This window comes from Taudactylus pleione, unplaced genomic scaffold (genome assembly GCF_031769625.1).
Source record: "Taudactylus pleione unplaced genomic scaffold, aTauple2 ptg000145l, whole genome shotgun sequence".
NCBI classification, from domain to species: domain Eukaryota; kingdom Metazoa; phylum Chordata; class Amphibia; order Anura; family Myobatrachidae; genus Taudactylus; species Taudactylus pleione.
Window position 1 is genome coordinate 554,190 of NW_028284547.1, and position 17,686 is coordinate 571,875.

Below are 17,686 nucleotides of genomic sequence, written 5' to 3' on the forward strand. Positions count from 1 at the left end.
ATTACAACCAGGGCTAGACAAATCCAGTCTCTGGCTAGGAGCAGTGAATTGTGGGAACCTATATGCTAATGAGTCCAAGATCAGTGAAAATATTCCTGGGTGATGCCTTCAGGGACATTTTATTTTCTGTTCTTAAGTGCTTTTTTTTCTCTCAGACTCTGTGTTAACAAGAGTTGTAAGGAATTTTGTTCCAAGATATCTCCACTTTGTATGAGTATGCAGTTAAATAGCTTTAACTTCTCATGGAGAAGAAAGATAATGACAATCATCTCTAAGTCAATCTTCACTATCAGCATCTAGAAGACATGGAGTCAAATGTGCTTCCTCACCTATAAAAGCAGGAAAACAATTAAACTGGCTCCAACAAATCTCTCATTTACAAGAACTAATAGTCTCCTGGTAGACTAGCAAAAATTGCCAATGCTGACTATATTGCAAGTCATCATGGCGGGGTATTGGGTAAAGTTTTCAACTAGCAATAATCACGCCTCGGTTGGCCCTCATCGGCTATGATAATGCCACTGCGCAAAGTTGGTTGGACTTGGCTGGTGCAATCAGCATCTGCAACATAGAACTCATTACAACCAGGGCTAGACAAATCCAGTCTCTGGCTAGGAGCAGTGAATTGTGGGAACCTATATGCTAATGAGTCCAAGATCAGTGAAAATATTCCTGGGTGATGCCTTTCAGGGACATTTTATTTTCTGTTCTTAAGTGCTTTTTTTTATCTCTCAGACTCTGTGTTAACAAGAGTTGTAAGGAACTTTGTTCCAAGAAATCTCCACTTTGTATGAGTATGCAGTTAAATAGCTGGAACCTCTCATGGAGAAGAAAGATAATGACAATCATCTCTAAATCAATCTTCAATATCAGCAACTGGAAGACATGGAGTCAAATGTACTTCCTCACCTATAAAAGAAGGAAAACAATTAAACTGGCTCCTTCAAATCTCTCATTTACAAGAACTAATAGTCTCCTGGGAGACTAGCAAAAATTGCCAATGCTGACTATATTGCAAGTCATCATGGCGGGGTATTGGGTAAAGTTTTCAACTAGCAATAATCACGCCTCGGTTGGCCCTCATCGGCTATGATAATGCCACTGCGCAAAGTTGGTTGGACTTGGCTGGTGCAATCAGCATCTGCAACATAGAACTCATTACAACCAGGGCTAGACAAATCCAGTCTCTGGCTAGGAGCAGTGAATTGTGGGAACCTATATGCTAATGAGTCCAAGATCAGCGAAAATATTCCTGGGTGGTGCCTTCAGGGACATTTTATTTTCAGTTCTTAAGTGCTTTTTTTTCTCTCAGACTCTGTGTTAACAAGAGTTGTAAGGAATTTTGTTCCAAGATATCTCCACTTTGTATGAGTATGCAGTTAAATAGCTTTAACTTCTCATGGAGAAGAAAGATAATGACAATCATCTCTATGTCAATCTTCACTATCAGCATCTAGAAGACATGGAGTCAAATGTGCTTCCTCACCTATAAAAGCAGAAAAACAATTAAACTGGCTCCAACAAATCTCTCATTTACAAGAACTAATAGTCTCCTGGGAGACTAGCAAAAATTGCCAATGCTGACTATATTGCAAGTCATCATGGCGGGGTATTGGGTAAAGTTTTCAACTAGCAATAATCACGCCTCGGTTGGCCCTCATCGGCTATGATAATGCCACTGCGCAAAGTTGGTTGGACTTGGCTGGTGCAATCAGCATCTGCAACATAGAACTCATTACAACCAGGGCTAGACAAATCCAGTCTCTGGCTAGGAGCAGTGAATTGTGGGAACCTATATGCTAATGAGTCCAAGATCAGTGAAAATATTCCTGGGTGATGCCTTCAGGGACATTTTATTTTCTGTTCTTAAGTGCTTTTTTTTCTCTCAGACTCTGTGTTAACAAGAGTTGTAAGGAATTTTGTTCCAAGATATCTCCACTTTGTATGAGTATGCAGTTAAATAGCTTTAACTTCTCATGGAGAAGAAAGATAATGACAATCATCTCTAAGTCAATCTTCACTATCAGCATCTAGAAGACATGGAGTCAAATGTGCTTCCTCACCTATAAAAGCAGGAAAACAATTAAACTGGCTCCAACAAATCTCTCATTTACAAGAACTAATAGTCTCCTGGTAGACTAGCAAAAATTGCCAATGCTGACTATATTGCAAGTCATCATGGCGGGGTATTGGGTAAAGTTTTCAACTAGCAATAATCACGCCTCGGTTGGCCCTCATCGGCTATGATAATGCCACTGCGCAAAGTTGGTTGGACTTGGCTGGTGCAATCAGCATCTGCAACATAGAACTCATTACAACCAGGGCTAGACAAATCCAGTCTCTGGCTAGGAGCAGTGAATTGTGGGAACCTATATGCTAATGAGTCCAAGATCAGTGAAAATATTCCTGGGTGATGCCTTTCAGGGACATTTTATTTTCTGTTCTTAAGTGCTTTTTTTTATCTCTCAGACTCTGTGTTAACAAGAGTTGTAAGGAACTTTGTTCCAAGAAATCTCCACTTTGTATGAGTATGCAGTTAAATAGCTGGAACCTCTCATGGAGAAGAAAGATAATGACAATCATCTCTAAATCAATCTTCAATATCAGCAACTGGAAGACATGGAGTCAAATGTACTTCCTCACCTATAAAAGAAGGAAAACAATTAAACTGGCTCCTTCAAATCTCTCATTTACAAGAACTAATAGTCTCCTGGGAGACTAGCAAAAATTGCCAATGCTGACTATATTGCAAGTCATCATGGCGGGGTATTGGGTAAAGTTTTCAACTAGCAATAATCACGCCTCGGTTGGACCTCATTGGCTATGATAATGCCACTGCGCAAAGTTGATTGTACTTGGCTGGTGCAATCAGCATCTGCAACATAGAACTCATTACAACCAGGGCTAGACAAATCCAGTCTCTGGCTAGGAGCTGTGAATTGTGGGAACCTATATGCTAATGAGTCCAAGATCAGTGAAAATATTCCTGGGTGATGCCTTCAGGGACATTTTATTTTCAGTTCTTAAGTGCTTTTTTATCTCTCAGACTATGTGTTGACAAGAGTTGTAAGGAATTTTGTTCCAAGAAATCTCCACTTTGTATGAGTATGCAGTTAAATAGCTGGAACTTCTCATGGAGAAGAAAGATAATGACAATCATCTCTAAGTCAATCGTCAATATCAGCAACTGGAAGACATGGAGTCAAATGTACTTCCTCACCTATAAAAGAAGGAAAACAATTAAACTGGCTCCAACAAATCTCTCATTTACAAGAACTAATAGTCTCCTGGGAGACTAGCAAAAATTGCCAATGCTGACTATATTGCAAGTCATCATGGCGGGGTATTGGGTAAAGTTTTCAACTAGCAATAATCACGCCTCGGTTGGACTTCATTGGCTATGATAATGCCACTGCGCAAAGTTGATTGTACTTGGCTGGTGCAATCAGCATCTGCAACATAGAACTCATTACAACCAGGGCTAGACAAATCCAGTCTGTGGCTAGGAACAGTGCATTGTGGGAACCTATATGCTAATGTATATGCTAATGAGCCCAAGATCAGTGAAAATATTCCTGGGTGATGCCTTCAGGGACATTTTATTTTCTGTTCTTAAGTGCTTTTTTATCTCTCAGACTCTGTGTTAACAAGAGTTGTAAGGAATTTTGTTCCAAGATATCTCCACTTTGTATGAGTATGCAGTTAAATAGCTTTAACTTCTCATGGAGAAGAAAGATAATGACAATCATCTCTAAGTCAATCTTCACTATCAGCATCTAGAAGACATGGAGTCAAATGTGCTTCCTCACCTATAAAAGCAGGAAAACAATTAAACTGGCTCCAACAAATCTCTCATTTACAAGAACTAATAGTCTCCTGGTAGACTAGCAAAAATTGCCAATGCTGACTATATTGCAAGTCATCATGGCGGGGTATTGGGTAAAGTTTTCAACTAGCAATAAACACGCCTCGGTTGGCCCTCATCGGCTATGATAATGCCACTGCGCAAAGTTGGTTGGACTTGGCTGGTGCAATCAGCATCTGCAACATAGAACTCATTACAACCAGGGCTAGACAAATCCAGTCTCTGGCTAGGAGCAGTGAATTGTGGGAACCTATATGCTAATGAGTCCAAGATCAGTGAAAATATTCCTGGGTGATGCCTTCAGGGACATTTTATTTTCTGTTCTTAAGTGCTTTTTTTATCTCTCAGACTCTGTGTTAACAAGAGTTGTAAGGAACTTTGTTCCAAGAAATCTCCACTTTGTATGAGTATGCAGTTAAATAGCTGGAACCTCTCATGGAGAAGAAAGATAATGACAATCATCTCTAAATCAATCTTCAATATCAGCAACTGGAAGACATGGAGTCAAATGTACTTCCTCACCTATAAAAGAAGGAAAACAATTAAACTGGCTCCTTCAAATCTCTCATTTACAAGAACTAATAGTCTCCTGGGAGACTAGCAAAAATTGCCAATGCTGACTATATTGCAAGTCATCATGGCGGGGTATTGGGTAAAGTTTTCAACTAGCAATAATCACGCCTCGGTTGGACCTCATTGGCTATGATAATGCCACTGCGCAAAGTTGATTGTACTTGGCTGGTGCAATCAGCATCTGCAACATAGAACTCATTACAACCAGGGCTAGACAAATCCAGTCTCTGGCTAGGAGCTGTGAATTGTGGGAACCTATATGCTAATGAGTCCAAGATCAGTGAAAATATTCCTGGGTGATGCCTTCAGGGATATTTTATTTTCAGTTCTTAAGTGCTTTTTTATCTCTCAGACTATGTGTTGACAAGAGTTGTAAGGAATTTTGTTCCAAGAAATCTCCACTTTGTATGAGTATGCAGTTAAATAGCTGGAACCTCTCATGGAGAAGAAAGATAATGACAATCATCTCTAAATCAATCTTCAATATCAGCAACTGGAAGACATGGAGTCAAATGTGCTTCCTCACCTATAAAAGAAGGGAAACAATTAAACTGGCTCCTTCAAATCTCTCATTTACAAGAACTAATAGTCTCCAGGGAGACTAGCAAAAATTGCCAATGCTGACTATATTGCAAGTCATCATGGCAGGGTATTGGGTAAAGTTTTCAACTAGCAATAATCACGCCTCGGTTGGCCCTCATCGGCTATGATAATGCCACTGCACAAAGTTGGTTGGACTTGGCTGGTGCAATCAGCATCTGCAACATAGAACTCATTACAACCAGGGCTAGACAAATCCAGTCTCTGGCTAGGAGCAGTGAATTGTGGGAACCTATATGCTAATGAGTCCAAGATCAGTGAAAATATTCCTGGGTGATGCCTTCAGGGACATTTTATTTTCTGTTCTTAAGTGCTTTTTTTATCTCTCAGACTCTGTGTTAACAAGAGTTGTAAGGAATTTTGTTCCAAGAAATCTCCACTTTGTATGAGTGTGCAGTTAAATAGCTGGAACCTCTCATGGAGAAGAAAGATAATGACAATCATCTCTAAGTCAATCTTCAATATCAGCAACTGGAAGACATGGAGTCAAATGTGCTTCCTCACCTATAAAAGCAGGAAAACAATTAAACTGGCTCCAACAAATCTCTCATTTACAAGAACTAATAGTCTCCTGGCAGACTAGCAAAAATTGCCAATGCTGATTATATTGCAAGTTATCATGGCAGGGTATTGGGTAAAGTTTTCAACTAGCAAATATCACGCCTCGGTTGGACCTTATTGGCTATGTTAATGCCACTGCGCAAAATTGATTGTACTTGGCTGGAGCAATCAGCATCTGCTACATAGAACTCATTACAACCAGGGCTAGACAAATCCAGTCTCTGGCTAGGAGCAGTGAATTGTGGGAACCTATATGCTAATGAGTCCAAGATCAGTGAAAATATTCCTGGGTGATGCCTTCAGGGACATTTTATTTTCTGTTCTTAAGTGCTTTTTTTTATCTCTCAGACTCTGTGTTAACAAGACTTGTAAGGAATTTTGTTCCAAGAAATCTCCACTTTGTATGAGTATGCAGTTAAATAGCTGGAACCTCTCATGGAGAAGAAAGATAATGACAATCATCTCTAAGTCAATCTTCAATATCAGCAACTGGAAGACATGGAGTCAAATGTGCTTCCTCACCTATAAAAGCAGGAAAACAATTAAACTGGCTCCAACAAATCTCTCATTTACAAGAACTAATAGTCTCCTGGGAGACTAGCAAAAATTGCCAATGCTGACTATATTGCAAGTCATCATGGCGGGGTATTGGGTAAAGTTTTCAATTAGCAATAATCACGCCTCGGTTGGCCCTCATCAGCTATGATAATGCCACTGCGCAAAGTTGGTTGGACTTGGCTGGTGCAATCAGCATCTGCAACATAGAACTCATTACAACCAGGGCTAGACAAATCCAGTCTCTGGCTAGGAGCAGTGAATTGTGGGAACCTATATGCTAATGAGTCCAAGATCAGTGAAAATATTCCTGGGTGATGCCTTCAGGGACATTTTATTTTCAGTTCTTAAGTGCTTTTTTATCTCTCAGACTATGTGTTAACAAGAGTTGTAAGGAATTTTGTTCCAAGAAATCTCCACTTTGTATGAATATGCAGTTAAATAGCTGGAACCTCTCATGAAGAAGAAAGATAATGACAATCATCTCTAAATCAATCTTCAATATCAGCAACTGGAAGACATGGAGTCAAATGTGCTTCCTCACCTAGAAAAGCTGGAAAACAATTAAACTGGCTCCAACAAATCTCTCATTTACAAGAACTAATAGTCTCCTGGGAGACTAGCAAAAATTGCCAATGCTGACTATATTGCAAGTCATCATGGCGGGGTATTGGGTAAAGTTTTCAACTAGCAATAATCACACCTCAGTTGGACCTCATTGGCTATGATAATGCCACTGCGCAAAGTTGATTGTACTTGGCTGGTGCAATCAGCATCTGCAACATAGAACTCATTACAACCAGGGCTAGACAAATCCAGTCTCTGGCTAGGAGCAGTGCATTGTGGGAACCTATATGCTAATGTATATGCTAATGAGCCCAAGATCGGTGAAAATATTCCTGGGTGATGCCTTCAGGGACATTTTATTTTCTGTTCTTAAGTGCTTTTTTTTATCTCTCAGACTCTGTGTTAACAAGAATTGTAAGGAATTTTGTTCCAAGAAATCTCCACTTTGTATGAGTATGCAGTTAAATAGCTGGAACCTCTCATGGAGAAGAAAGATAATGACAATCATCTCTAAGTCAATCTTCAATATCAGCAACTGGAAGACATGGAGTCAAAGGTGCTTCCTCACCTATAAAAGCAGGAAAACAATTAAACTGGCTCCAACAAATCTCTCATTTACAAGAACTAATAGTCTCATGGGAGACTAGCAAAAATTGCCAATCCTGACTATATTGCAAGTCATCATGGCGGGGTATTGGGTAAAGTTTTCAACTAGCAATAATCACACCTCGGTTGGTCCTCCTTGGCTATGATAATGCCACTGCGCAAAGTTGGTTGGACTTGGCTGGTGCAATCAGCATCTGCAACATAGAACTCATTACAACCAGGGCTAGACAAATCCAGTCTCTGGCTAGGAGCAGTGAATTGTGGGAACCTATATGCTAATGAGTCCAAGATCAGTGACAATATTCCTGGGTGATGCCTTCAGGGACATTTTATTTTCTGTTCTTAAGTGCTTTTTTTATCTCTCAGACTCTATGTTAACAAGAGTTGTAAGGAATTTTGTTCCAAAAAATCTCCACTTTGTATGAGTATGCAGTTAAATAGCTGGAACCTCTCATGGAGAAGAAAGATAATGACAATCATCTCTAAGTCAATCGTCAATATCAGCAACTGGAAGACATGGAGTCAAATGTACTTCCTCACCTATAAAAGAAGGAAAACAATTAAACTGGCCACTTCAAATCTCTCATTTACAAGAACTAATAGTCTACTGGGAGACTAGCAAAAATTGCCAATGCTGACTATATTGCAAGTCATCATGGCGGGGTATTGAGTAAAGTTTTCAACTAGCAATAATCACACCTCGGTTGGACCTCATTGGTTACAATAATGCCACTGCGCAAAGTTGATTGGACTTGGCTGGAGCAATCAGCATCTGCAACATAGAACTCATTACAACCATGGCTAGACAAATCCAATCTCTGGCTAGGAGCAGTGCATTGTGGGAACCTATATGCTAATGTATATGCTAATGAGCCCAAGATCAGTGAAAATATTCCTGGGTAGATGCCTTCAGGGACATTTTATTTTCTGTTCTTAAGTGCTTTTTTATCTCTCAGACTCTGTGTTAACAAGAGTTGTAAGGAATTTTGTTCCAAGAAATCTCCACTTTGTATGAGTATGCAGTTAAATAGCTGGAACTTCTCATGGAGAAGAAAGATAATGACAATCATCTCTAAGTCAATCTTCACTATCAGCAACTAGAAGACATGGAGTCAAATGTGCTTCCTCACCTATAAAAGCAGGAAAACAATTAAACTGGCTCCAACAAATCTCTCATTTACAAGAACTAATAGTCTCCTGGGAGACTAGCAAAAATTGCCAATCCTGACTATATTGCAAGTCATCATGGCGGGGTATTGGGTAAAGTTTTCAACTAGCAATAATCGCGCCTCGGTTGGCCCTCCTTGGCTATGATAATGCCACTGCGCAAAATTGGTTGGACTTGGCTGGTGCAATCAGCATCTGCAACATAGAACTCATTACAACCAGGGCTAGACAAATCCAGTCTCTGGCTAGGAGCAGTGAATTGTGGGAACCTATATGCTAATGAGTCCAAGATCAGTGAAAATATTCCTGGGTGATGCCTTCAGGGACATTTTATTTTCTGTTCTTAAGTGCTTTTTTTATCTCTCAGACTCTGTGTTAACAAGAGTTGTAAGGAATTTTGTTCCAAGAAATCTCCACTTTGTATGAGTATGCAGTTAAATAGCTGGAACCTCTCATGGAGAAGAAAGATAATGACAATCATCTCTAAGTCAATCTTCAATATCAGCAACTGGAAGAAATGGAGTCAAATGTACTTCCTCAACTATAAAAGAAGGAAAACAATTAAACTGGCTCCTTCAAATCTCACATTTACAAGAACTAATAGTCTCCTGGGAGACTAACAAAAATTGCCAATGCTGACTATATTGCAAGTCATCATGGCAGGGTATTGGGTAAAGTTTTCAACTAACAATAATCACACCTCAGTTGGACCTCATTTGTTACGATAATGCCACTGCGCAAAGTTGGTTGGACTTGGCTGGTGCAATCAGCATCTGCAACATAGAACTCATTACAACCAGGGCTAGACAAATCCAGTCTCTGGCTAGGAGCAGTGAATTGTGGGAACCTATATGCTAATGAGTCCAAGATCAGCGAAAATATTCCTGGGTGGTGCCTTCAGGGACATTTTATTTTCAGTTCTTAAGTGCTTTTTTTTCTCTCAGACTCTGTGTTAACAAGAGTTGTAAGGAATTTTGTTCCAAGATATCTCCACTTTGTATGAGTATGCAGTTAAATAGCTTTAACTTCTCATGGAGAAGAAAGATAATGACAATCATCTCTAAGTCAATCTTCACTATCAGCATCTAGAAGACATGGAGTCAAATGTGCTTCCTCACCTATAAAAGCAGGAAAACAATTAAACTGGCTCCAACAAATCTCTCATTTACAAGAACTAATAGTCTCATGGGAGACTAGCAAAAATTGCCAATCCTGACTATATTGCAAGTCATCATGGCGGGGTATTGGGTAAAGTTTTCAACTAGCAATAATCACACCTCGGTTGGTCCTCCTTGGCTATGATAATGCCACTGCGCAAAGTTGGTTGGACTCGGCTGGTGCAATCAGCATCTGCAACATAGAACTCATTACAACCAGGGCTAGACAAATCCAGTCTCTGGCTAGGAGCAGTGAATTGTGGGAACCTATATGCTAATGAGTCCAAGATCAGTGAAAATATATTCCTGGGTGATGCCTTCAGGGACATTTTATTTTCAGTTCTTAAGTGCTTTTTTATCTCTCACACTATGTGTTGACAAGAGTTGTAAGGAATTTTGTTCCAAGAAATCTCCACTTTGTATGAGTATGCAGTTAAATAGCTGGAACCTCTCATGGAGAAGAAAGATAATGACAATCATCTCTAAATCAATCTTCAATATCAGCAACTGGAAGACATGGAGTCAAATGTGCTTCCTCACCTATAAAAGAAGGAAAACAATTAAACTGGCTCCTTCAAATCTCTCATTTACAAGAACTAATAGTCTCCAGGGAGACTAGCAAAAATTGCCAATGCTGACTATATTGCAAGTCATCATGGCGGGGTATTGGATAAAGTTTTCAACTAGCAATAATCACGCCTCGGTTGGCCCTCATCGGCTATGATAATGCCACTGCGCAAAGTTGGTTGGACTTGGCTGGTGCAATCAGCATCTGCAACATAGAACTCATTACAACCAGGGCTAGACAAATCCAGTCTCTGGCTAGGAGCAGTGAATTGTGGGAACCTATATGCTAATGAGTCCAAGATCAGCGAAAATATTCCTGGGTGGTGCCTTCAAGGACATTTTATTTTCAGTTCTTAAGTGCTTTTTTTTCTCTCAGACTCTGTGTTAACAAGAGTTGTAAGGAATTTTGTTCCAAGATATCTCCACTTTGTATGAGTATGCAGTTAAATAGCTTTAACTTCTCATGGAGAAGAAAGATAATGACAATCATCTCTAAGTCAATCTTCACTATCAGCATCTAGAAGACATGGAGTCAAATGTGCTTCCTCACCTATAAAAGCAGAAAAACAATTAAACTGGCTCCAACAAATCTCTCATTTACAAGAACTAATAGTCTCCTGGGAGACTAGCAAAAATTGCCAATGCTGACTATATTGCAAGTCATCATGGCGGTGTATTGGGTAAAGTTTTCAACTAGCAATAATCACGCCTCGGTTGGCCCTCATCGGCTATGATAATGCCACTGCGCAAAGTTGGTTGGACTTGGCTGGTGCAATCAGCATCTGCAACATAGAACTCATTACAACCAGGGCTAGACAAATCCAGTCTCTGGCTAGGAGCAGTGAATTGTGGGAACCTATATGCTAATGAGTCCAAGATCAGTGAAAATATTCCTGGGTGATGCCTTCAGGGACATTTTATTTTCTGTTCTTAAGTGCTTTTTTTTCTCTCAGACTCTGTGTTAACAAGAGTTGTAAGGAATTTTGTTCCAAGATATCTCCACTTTGTATGAGTATGCAGTTAAATAGCTTTAACTTCTCATGGAGAAGAAAGATAATGACAATCATCTCTAAGTCAATCTTCACTATCAGCATCTAGAAGACATGGAGTCAAATGTGCTTCCTCACCTATAAAAGCAGGAAAACAATTAAACTGGCTCCAACAAATCTCTCATTTACAAGAACTAATAGTCTCCTGGTAGACTAGCAAAAATTGCCAATGCTGACTATATTGCAAGTCATCATGGCGGGGTATTGGGTAAAGTTTTCAACTAGCAATAATCACGCCTCGGTTGGCCCTCATCGGCTATGATAATGCCACTGCGCAAAGTTGGTTGGACTTGGCTGGTGCAATCAGCATCTGCAACATAGAACTCATTACAACCAGGGCTAGACAAATCCAGTCTCTGGCTAGGAGCAGTGAATTGTGGGAACCTATATGCTAATGAGTCCAAGATCAGTGAAAATATTCCTGGGTGATGCCTTCAGGGACATTTTATTTTCTGTTCTTAAGTGCTTTTTTTATCTCTCAGACTCTGTGTTAACAAGAGTTGTAAGGAATTTTGTTCCAAGAAATCTCCACTTTGTATGAGTATGCAGTTAAATAGCTGGAACCTCTCATGGAGAAGAAAGATAATGACAATCATCTCTAAGTCAATCTTCAATATCAGCAACTGGAAGAAATGGAGTCAAATGTACTTCCTCAACTATAAAAGAAGGAAAACAATTAAACTGGCTCCTTCAAATCTCACATTTACAAGAACTAATAGTCTCCTGGGAGACTAACAAAAATTGCCAATGCTGACTATATTGCAAGTCATCATGGCAGGGTATTGGGTAAAGTTTTCAACTAACAATAATCACACCTCAGTTGGACCTCATTTGTTACGATAATGCCACTGCGCAAAGTTGGTTGGACTTGGCTGGTGCAATCAGCATCTGCAACATAGAACTCATTACAACCAGGGCTAGACAAATCCAGTCTCTGGCTAGGAGCAGTGAATTGTGGGAACCTATATGCTAATGAGTCCAAGATCAGCGAAAATATTCCTGGGTGGTGCCTTCAGGGACATTTTATTTTCAGTTCTTAAGTGCTTTTTTTTCTCTCAGACTCTGTGTTAACAAGAGTTGTAAGGAATTTTGTTCCAAGATATCTCCACTTTGTATGAGTATGCAGTTAAATAGCTTTAACTTCTCATGGAGAAGAAAGATAATGACAATCATCTCTAAGTCAATCTTCACTATCAGCATCTAGAAGACATGGAGTCAAATGTGCTTCCTCACCTATAAAAGCAGGAAAACAATTAAACTGGCTCCAACAAATCTCTCATTTACAAGAACTAATAGTCTCATGGGAGACTAGCAAAAATTGCCAATCCTGACTATATTGCAAGTCATCATGGCGGGGTATTGGGTAAAGTTTTCAACTAGCAATAATCACACCTCGGTTGGTCCTCCTTGGCTATGATAATGCCACTGCGCAAAGTTGGTTGGACTCGGCTGGTGCAATCAGCATCTGCAACATAGAACTCATTACAACCAGGGCTAGACAAATCCAGTCTCTGGCTAGGAGCAGTGAATTGTGGGAACCTATATGCTAATGAGTCCAAGATCAGTGAAAATATATTCCTGGGTGATGCCTTCAGGGACATTTTATTTTCAGTTCTTAAGTGCTTTTTTATCTCTCACACTATGTGTTGACAAGAGTTGTAAGGAATTTTGTTCCAAGAAATCTCCACTTTGTATGAGTATGCAGTTAAATAGCTGGAACCTCTCATGGAGAAGAAAGATAATGACAATCATCTCTAAATCAATCTTCAATATCAGCAACTGGAAGACATGGAGTCAAATGTGCTTCCTCACCTATAAAAGAAGGAAAACAATTAAACTGGCTCCTTCAAATCTCTCATTTACAAGAACTAATAGTCTCCAGGGAGACTAGCAAAAATTGCCAATGCTGACTATATTGCAAGTCATCATGGCGGGGTATTGGATAAAGTTTTCAACTAGCAATAATCACGCCTCGGTTGGCCCTCATCGGCTATGATAATGCCACTGCGCAAAGTTGGTTGGACTTGGCTGGTGCAATCAGCATCTGCAACATAGAACTCATTACAACCAGGGCTAGACAAATCCAGTCTCTGGCTAGGAGCAGTGAATTGTGGGAACCTATATGCTAATGAGTCCAAGATCAGCGAAAATATTCCTGGGTGGTGCCTTCAGGGACATTTTATTTTCAGTTCTTAAGTGCTTTTTTTTCTCTCAGACTCTGTGTTAACAAGAGTTGTAAGGAATTTTGTTCCAAGATATCTCCACTTTGTATGAGTATGCAGTTAAATAGCTTTAACTTCTCATGGAGAAGAAAGATAATGACAATCATCTCTAAGTCAATCTTCACTATCAGCATCTAGAAGACATGGAGTCAAATGTGCTTCCTCACCTATAAAAGCAGAAAAACAATTAAACTGGCTCCAACAAATCTCTCATTTACAAGAACTAATAGTCTCCTGGGAGACTAGCAAAAATTGCCAATGCTGACTATATTGCAAGTCATCATGGCGGGGTATTGGGTAAAGTTTTCAACTAGCAATAATCACGCCTCGGTTGGCCCTCATCGGCTATGATAATGCCACTGCGCAAAGTTGGTTGGACTTGGCTGGTGCAATCAGCATCTGCAACATAGAACTCATTACAACCAGGGCTAGACAAATCCAGTCTCTGGCTAGGAGCAGTGAATTGTGGGAACCTATATGCTAATGAGTCCAAGATCAGTGAAAATATTCCTGGGTGATGCCTTCAGGGACATTTTATTTTCTGTTCTTAAGTGCTTTTTTTTCTCTCAGACTCTGTGTTAACAAGAGTTGTAAGGAATTTTGTTCCAAGATATCTCCACTTTGTATGAGTATGCAGTTAAATAGCTTTAACTTCTCATGGAGAAGAAAGATAATGACAATCATCTCTAAGTCAATCTTCACTATCAGCATCTAGAAGACATGGAGTCAAATGTGCTTCCTCACCTATAAAAGCAGGAAAACAATTAAACTGGCTCCAACAAATCTCTCATTTACAAGAACTAATAGTCTCCTGGTAGACTAGCAAAAATTGCCAATGCTGACTATATTGCAAGTCATCATGGCGGGGTATTGGGTAAAGTTTTCAACTAGCAATAATCACGCCTCGGTTGGCCCTCATCGGCTATGATAATGCCACTGCGCAAAGTTGGTTGGACTTGGCTGGTGCAATCAGCATCTGCAACATAGAACTCATTACAACCAGGGCTAGACAAATCCAGTCTCTGGCTAGGAGCAGTGAATTGTGGGAACCTATATGCTAATGAGTCCAAGATCAGTGACAATATTCCTGGGTGATGCCTTCAGGGACATTTTATTTTCTGTTCTTAAGTGCTTTTTTATCTCTCAGACTCTGTGTTAACAAGAGTTGTAAGGAATTTTGTTCCAAGAAATCTCCACTTTGTATGAGTATGCAGTTAAATAGCTGGAACTTCTCATGGAGAAGAAAGATAATGACAATCATCTCTAAGTCAATCTTCACTATCAGCAACTAGAAGACATGGAGTCAAATGTGCTTCCTCACCTATAAAAGCAGGAAAACAATTAAACTGGCTCCAACAAATCTCTCATTTACAAGAACTTATAGTCTCCTGGGAGACTAGCAAAAATTGCCAATGCTGACTATATTGCAAGTCATCATGGCGGGGTATTGGGTAAAGTTTTCAACTAGCAATAATCACGCCTCGGTTGGCCCTCCTTGGCTATGATAATGCCACTGCGCAAAGTTGGTTGGACTTGGCTGGTGCAATCAGCATCTGCAACATAGAACTCATTACAACCAGGGCTAGACAAATCCAGTCTGTGGCTAGGAGCAGTGAATTGTGGGAACCTATATGCTAAAGAGTCCAAGATCAGTGAAAATATTCCTGGGTGATGCCTTCAGGGACATTTTATTTTCAGTTCTTAAGTGCTTTTTTATCTCTCAGACTATGTGTTAACAAGAGTTGTAAGGAATTTTGTTCCAAGAAATCTCCACTTTGTATGAGTATGCAGTTAAATAGCTGGAACCTCTCATGGAGAAGAAAGATAATGACAATCATCTCTAAATCAATCTTCAATATCAGCAACTGGAAGACATGGAGTCAAATGTGCTTCCTCACCTATAAAAGAAGGAAAACAATTAAACTGGCTCCTTCAAATCTCTCATTTACAAGAACTAATAGTCTCCTGGGAGACTAGCAAAAATTGCCAATGCTGACTATATTGCAAGTCATCATGGCGGGGTATTGGGTAAAGTTTTCAACTAGCAATAATCACACCTCGGTTGGACCTCATTGGTTACGATAATGCCACTGCGCAAAGTTGATTGGACTTGGCTGGAGCAATCAGCATCTGCAACATAGAACTCATTACAACCATGGCTAGACAAATCCAGTCTCTGGCTAGGAGCAGTGCATTGTGGGAACCTATATGCTAATGTATATGCTAATGAGCCCAAGATCGGTGAAAATATTCCTGGGTGATGCCTTCAGGGACATTTTATTTTCTGTTCTTAAGTGCTTTTTTTTATCTCTCAGACTCTGTGTTAACAAGAGTTGTAAGGAATTTTGTTCCAAGAAATCTCCACTTTGTATGAGTATGCAGTTAAATAGCTGGAACCTCTCATGGAGAAGAAAGATAATGACAATCATCTCTAAGTCAATCTTCAATATCAGCAACTGGAAGACATGGAGTCAAATGTGCTTCCTCACCTATAAAAGCAGGAAAACAATTAAACTGGCTCCAACAAATCTCTCATTTACAAGAACTAATAGTCTCCTGTGAGACTAGCAAAAATTGCCAATGCTGACTATATTGCAAATCATCATGGCGGGGTACTGGGTAAAGTTTTCAACTAGCAATAATCACGCCTCGGTTGGACCTCATTGGCTATGATAATGCCACTGCGCAAAGTTGATTGTACTTGGCTGGTGCAATCAGCATCTGCAACATAGAACTCATTACAACCAGGGCTAGACAAATCCAGTCTCTGGCTAGGAGCAGTGCATTCTGGGAACCTATATGCTAATGTATATGCTAATGAGCCCAAGATCAGTGAAAATATTCCTGGGTGATGCCTTCAGGGACATTTTATTTTCTGTTCTTAAGTGCTTTTTTTATCTCTCAGACTCTGTGTTAACAAGAGTTGTAAGGAATTTTGTTCTAAGAAATCTCCACTTTGTATGAGTATGCAGTTAAATAGCTGGAACTTCTCATGGAGAAGAAAGATAATGACAATCATCTCTAAGTCAATCTTCACTATCAGCAACTAGAAGACATGGAGTCAAATGTGCTTCCTCACCTATAAAAGCAGGAAAACAATTAAACTGGCTCCAACAAATCTCTCATTTACAAGAACTTATAGTCTCCTGGGAGACTAGCAAAAATTGCCAATGCTGACTATATTGCAAGTCATCATGGCGGGGTATTGGGTAAAGTTTTCAACTAGCAATAATCACGCCTCGGTTGGCCCTCCTTGGCTATGATAATGCCACTGCGCAAAGTTGGTTGGACTTGGCTGGTGCAATCAGCATCTGCAACATAGAACTCATTACAACCAGGGCTAGACAAATCCAGTCTCTGGCTAGGAGCAGTGAATTGTGGGAACCTATATGCTAATGAGTCCAAGATCAGTGACAATATTCCTGGGTGATGCCTTCAGGGACATTTTATTTTCTGTTCTTAAGTGCTTTTTTATCTCTCAGACTCTGTGTTAACAAGAGTTGTAAGGAATTTTGTTCCAAGAAATCTCCACTTTGTATGAGTATGCAGTTAAATAGCTGGAACTTCTCATGGAGAAGAAAGATAATGACAATCATCTCTAAGTCAATCTTCACTATCAGCAACTAGAAGACATGGAGTCAAATGTGCTTCCTCACCTATAAAAGCAGGAAAACAATTAAACTGGCTCCAACAAATCTCTCATTTACAAGAACTTATAGTCTCCTGGGAGACTAGCAAAAATTGCCAATGCTGACTATATTGCAAGTCATCATGGCGGGGTATTGGGTAAAGTTTTCAACTAGCAATAATCACGCCTCGGTTGGCCCTCCTTGACTATGATAATGCCACTGCGCAAAGTTGGTTGGACTTGGCTGGTGCAATCAGCATCTGCAACATAGAACTCATTACAACCAGGGCTAGACAAATCCAGTCTGTGGCTAGGAGCAGTGAATTGTGGGAACCTATATGCTAAAGAGTCCAAGATCAGTGAAAATATTCCTGGGTGATGCCTTCAGGGACATTTTATTTTCAGTTCTTAAGTGCTTTTTTATCTCTCAGACTATGTGTTAACAAGAGTTGTAAGGAATTTTGTTCCAAGAAATCTCCACTTTGTATGAGTATGCAGTTAAATAGCTGGAACCTCTCATGGAGAAGAAAGATAATGACAATCATCTCTAAATCAATCTTCAATATCAG

General features: G+C 39.8%; 30 non-coding genes across 30 annotated transcripts; all 30 read right to left on the minus strand.

Moving 5' to 3' along the window:
• Nucleotides 1-392: 392 nt before the first annotated feature.
• On the minus strand, nucleotides 393-533 carry LOC148522488 (U4 spliceosomal RNA). The gene has a single exon (XR_015878615.1). It is a non-coding gene; the product is annotated as a U4 spliceosomal RNA (small nuclear RNA).
• Nucleotides 534-972: 439 nt separating this feature from the next.
• Nucleotides 973-1,113, minus strand: LOC148522489 (U4 spliceosomal RNA). Its single transcript, XR_015878545.1, has one exon. It is a non-coding gene; the product is annotated as a U4 spliceosomal RNA (small nuclear RNA).
• Nucleotides 1,114-1,549: 436 nt separating this feature from the next.
• On the minus strand, nucleotides 1,550-1,690 carry LOC148522490 (U4 spliceosomal RNA). Its single transcript, XR_015878546.1, has one exon. It is a non-coding gene; the product is annotated as a U4 spliceosomal RNA (small nuclear RNA).
• Nucleotides 1,691-2,126: 436 nt separating this feature from the next.
• On the minus strand, nucleotides 2,127-2,267 carry LOC148522491 (U4 spliceosomal RNA). Its single transcript, XR_015878616.1, has one exon. It is a non-coding gene; the product is annotated as a U4 spliceosomal RNA (small nuclear RNA).
• A 439-nt stretch (nucleotides 2,268-2,706) lies between these two features.
• On the minus strand, nucleotides 2,707-2,847 carry LOC148522492 (U4 spliceosomal RNA). The gene has a single exon (XR_015878685.1). It is a non-coding gene; the product is annotated as a U4 spliceosomal RNA (small nuclear RNA).
• A 436-nt stretch (nucleotides 2,848-3,283) lies between these two features.
• LOC148522493 (U4 spliceosomal RNA) lies at nucleotides 3,284-3,424 on the minus strand. Its single transcript, XR_015878749.1, has one exon. It is a non-coding gene; the product is annotated as a U4 spliceosomal RNA (small nuclear RNA).
• A 448-nt stretch (nucleotides 3,425-3,872) lies between these two features.
• LOC148522494 (U4 spliceosomal RNA) lies at nucleotides 3,873-4,013 on the minus strand. The gene has a single exon (XR_015878656.1). It is a non-coding gene; the product is annotated as a U4 spliceosomal RNA (small nuclear RNA).
• A 437-nt stretch (nucleotides 4,014-4,450) lies between these two features.
• Nucleotides 4,451-4,591, minus strand: LOC148522495 (U4 spliceosomal RNA). Its single transcript, XR_015878696.1, has one exon. It is a non-coding gene; the product is annotated as a U4 spliceosomal RNA (small nuclear RNA).
• Nucleotides 4,592-5,027: 436 nt separating this feature from the next.
• Nucleotides 5,028-5,168, minus strand: LOC148522496 (U4 spliceosomal RNA). Its single transcript, XR_015878596.1, has one exon. It is a non-coding gene; the product is annotated as a U4 spliceosomal RNA (small nuclear RNA).
• Nucleotides 5,169-5,605: 437 nt separating this feature from the next.
• Nucleotides 5,606-5,746, minus strand: LOC148522497 (U4 spliceosomal RNA). Its single transcript, XR_015878716.1, has one exon. It is a non-coding gene; the product is annotated as a U4 spliceosomal RNA (small nuclear RNA).
• A 438-nt stretch (nucleotides 5,747-6,184) lies between these two features.
• LOC148522498 (U4 spliceosomal RNA) lies at nucleotides 6,185-6,325 on the minus strand. The gene has a single exon (XR_015878608.1). It is a non-coding gene; the product is annotated as a U4 spliceosomal RNA (small nuclear RNA).
• A 436-nt stretch (nucleotides 6,326-6,761) lies between these two features.
• LOC148522499 (U4 spliceosomal RNA) lies at nucleotides 6,762-6,902 on the minus strand. The gene has a single exon (XR_015878564.1). It is a non-coding gene; the product is annotated as a U4 spliceosomal RNA (small nuclear RNA).
• A 450-nt stretch (nucleotides 6,903-7,352) lies between these two features.
• LOC148522500 (U4 spliceosomal RNA) lies at nucleotides 7,353-7,493 on the minus strand. Its single transcript, XR_015878676.1, has one exon. It is a non-coding gene; the product is annotated as a U4 spliceosomal RNA (small nuclear RNA).
• Nucleotides 7,494-7,930: 437 nt separating this feature from the next.
• On the minus strand, nucleotides 7,931-8,071 carry LOC148522501 (U4 spliceosomal RNA). The gene has a single exon (XR_015878631.1). It is a non-coding gene; the product is annotated as a U4 spliceosomal RNA (small nuclear RNA).
• Nucleotides 8,072-8,520: 449 nt separating this feature from the next.
• LOC148522502 (U4 spliceosomal RNA) lies at nucleotides 8,521-8,661 on the minus strand. The gene has a single exon (XR_015878697.1). It is a non-coding gene; the product is annotated as a U4 spliceosomal RNA (small nuclear RNA).
• A 437-nt stretch (nucleotides 8,662-9,098) lies between these two features.
• On the minus strand, nucleotides 9,099-9,239 carry LOC148522503 (U4 spliceosomal RNA). The gene has a single exon (XR_015878690.1). It is a non-coding gene; the product is annotated as a U4 spliceosomal RNA (small nuclear RNA).
• A 436-nt stretch (nucleotides 9,240-9,675) lies between these two features.
• On the minus strand, nucleotides 9,676-9,816 carry LOC148522504 (U4 spliceosomal RNA). The gene has a single exon (XR_015878677.1). It is a non-coding gene; the product is annotated as a U4 spliceosomal RNA (small nuclear RNA).
• A 438-nt stretch (nucleotides 9,817-10,254) lies between these two features.
• Nucleotides 10,255-10,395, minus strand: LOC148522505 (U4 spliceosomal RNA). Its single transcript, XR_015878570.1, has one exon. It is a non-coding gene; the product is annotated as a U4 spliceosomal RNA (small nuclear RNA).
• A 436-nt stretch (nucleotides 10,396-10,831) lies between these two features.
• On the minus strand, nucleotides 10,832-10,972 carry LOC148522506 (U4 spliceosomal RNA). Its single transcript, XR_015878580.1, has one exon. It is a non-coding gene; the product is annotated as a U4 spliceosomal RNA (small nuclear RNA).
• Nucleotides 10,973-11,408: 436 nt separating this feature from the next.
• On the minus strand, nucleotides 11,409-11,549 carry LOC148522507 (U4 spliceosomal RNA). The gene has a single exon (XR_015878617.1). It is a non-coding gene; the product is annotated as a U4 spliceosomal RNA (small nuclear RNA).
• A 437-nt stretch (nucleotides 11,550-11,986) lies between these two features.
• LOC148522508 (U4 spliceosomal RNA) lies at nucleotides 11,987-12,127 on the minus strand. The gene has a single exon (XR_015878691.1). It is a non-coding gene; the product is annotated as a U4 spliceosomal RNA (small nuclear RNA).
• Nucleotides 12,128-12,563: 436 nt separating this feature from the next.
• On the minus strand, nucleotides 12,564-12,704 carry LOC148522509 (U4 spliceosomal RNA). The gene has a single exon (XR_015878678.1). It is a non-coding gene; the product is annotated as a U4 spliceosomal RNA (small nuclear RNA).
• A 438-nt stretch (nucleotides 12,705-13,142) lies between these two features.
• LOC148522510 (U4 spliceosomal RNA) lies at nucleotides 13,143-13,283 on the minus strand. Its single transcript, XR_015878571.1, has one exon. It is a non-coding gene; the product is annotated as a U4 spliceosomal RNA (small nuclear RNA).
• Nucleotides 13,284-13,719: 436 nt separating this feature from the next.
• LOC148522511 (U4 spliceosomal RNA) lies at nucleotides 13,720-13,860 on the minus strand. The gene has a single exon (XR_015878547.1). It is a non-coding gene; the product is annotated as a U4 spliceosomal RNA (small nuclear RNA).
• Nucleotides 13,861-14,296: 436 nt separating this feature from the next.
• Nucleotides 14,297-14,437, minus strand: LOC148522512 (U4 spliceosomal RNA). The gene has a single exon (XR_015878618.1). It is a non-coding gene; the product is annotated as a U4 spliceosomal RNA (small nuclear RNA).
• Nucleotides 14,438-14,873: 436 nt separating this feature from the next.
• LOC148522513 (U4 spliceosomal RNA) lies at nucleotides 14,874-15,014 on the minus strand. The gene has a single exon (XR_015878590.1). It is a non-coding gene; the product is annotated as a U4 spliceosomal RNA (small nuclear RNA).
• A 436-nt stretch (nucleotides 15,015-15,450) lies between these two features.
• On the minus strand, nucleotides 15,451-15,591 carry LOC148522514 (U4 spliceosomal RNA). Its single transcript, XR_015878727.1, has one exon. It is a non-coding gene; the product is annotated as a U4 spliceosomal RNA (small nuclear RNA).
• Nucleotides 15,592-16,041: 450 nt separating this feature from the next.
• Nucleotides 16,042-16,182, minus strand: LOC148522515 (U4 spliceosomal RNA). The gene has a single exon (XR_015878574.1). It is a non-coding gene; the product is annotated as a U4 spliceosomal RNA (small nuclear RNA).
• A 449-nt stretch (nucleotides 16,183-16,631) lies between these two features.
• On the minus strand, nucleotides 16,632-16,772 carry LOC148522516 (U4 spliceosomal RNA). The gene has a single exon (XR_015878591.1). It is a non-coding gene; the product is annotated as a U4 spliceosomal RNA (small nuclear RNA).
• A 436-nt stretch (nucleotides 16,773-17,208) lies between these two features.
• LOC148522517 (U4 spliceosomal RNA) lies at nucleotides 17,209-17,349 on the minus strand. The gene has a single exon (XR_015878634.1). It is a non-coding gene; the product is annotated as a U4 spliceosomal RNA (small nuclear RNA).
• Nucleotides 17,350-17,686: the final 337 nt, after the last annotated feature.